The sequence below is a fragment of the Sinocyclocheilus anshuiensis genome, unplaced genomic scaffold, assembly GCF_001515605.1.
Source record: "Sinocyclocheilus anshuiensis isolate Anshui unplaced genomic scaffold, SAMN03320099.WGS_v1.1 scaffold1143, whole genome shotgun sequence".
In the NCBI taxonomy this organism is placed as follows: Eukaryota; Metazoa; Chordata; class Actinopteri; order Cypriniformes; family Cyprinidae; genus Sinocyclocheilus; species Sinocyclocheilus anshuiensis.
Window position 1 is genome coordinate 522,243 of NW_015546123.1, and position 412 is coordinate 522,654.

The 412-nt window shown below is 34.0% G+C and overlaps 1 protein-coding gene across 1 annotated transcript in view; it reads left to right on the forward strand.

Annotated features, from left to right (window-relative positions):
* LOC107700994 (beta-1,4-galactosyltransferase 2-like) overlaps window positions 1-412 on the forward strand; it is a 117,398-nt gene that overhangs the window by 13,869 nt on the left and 103,117 nt on the right. The gene's annotated exons all lie outside the window — the stretch shown is intronic.

A 412-nucleotide genomic window follows, 5' to 3' on the forward strand; every position in this document is an offset into this window, starting at 1 on the left:
CCGCTTTAAATTCTCGAGCTCGTTACAGCAGGATTGATTCTGATTAGGTGTCAATGTTTTTATTGTTCATCATCTGGAAAAAATCATTCTGAAAGTGATTCCAACGATATTGTTTCTCTGTGCATATTAGAATGATTTCTGAAGGATCGTGTGACACTGAAGACCACTGAATATTCAGCTTTGCCATCAAAGGAATATATTATTTATCATTTTAAATATATTAAAGTAGCAAACAGATATTTTAAAATGTAATAATATTTCCCAATATTACTCCATAACATAAATATAACAATAAATAATTTAATGATGTTAGCTGTAGGAAGCCATAGATATAGTTGCAACTTTTTACTGGACTTTAGAATGGAGAAAAACAAACCCTGGACACCCCCACACCAACCCCCTCCCCCCCCCC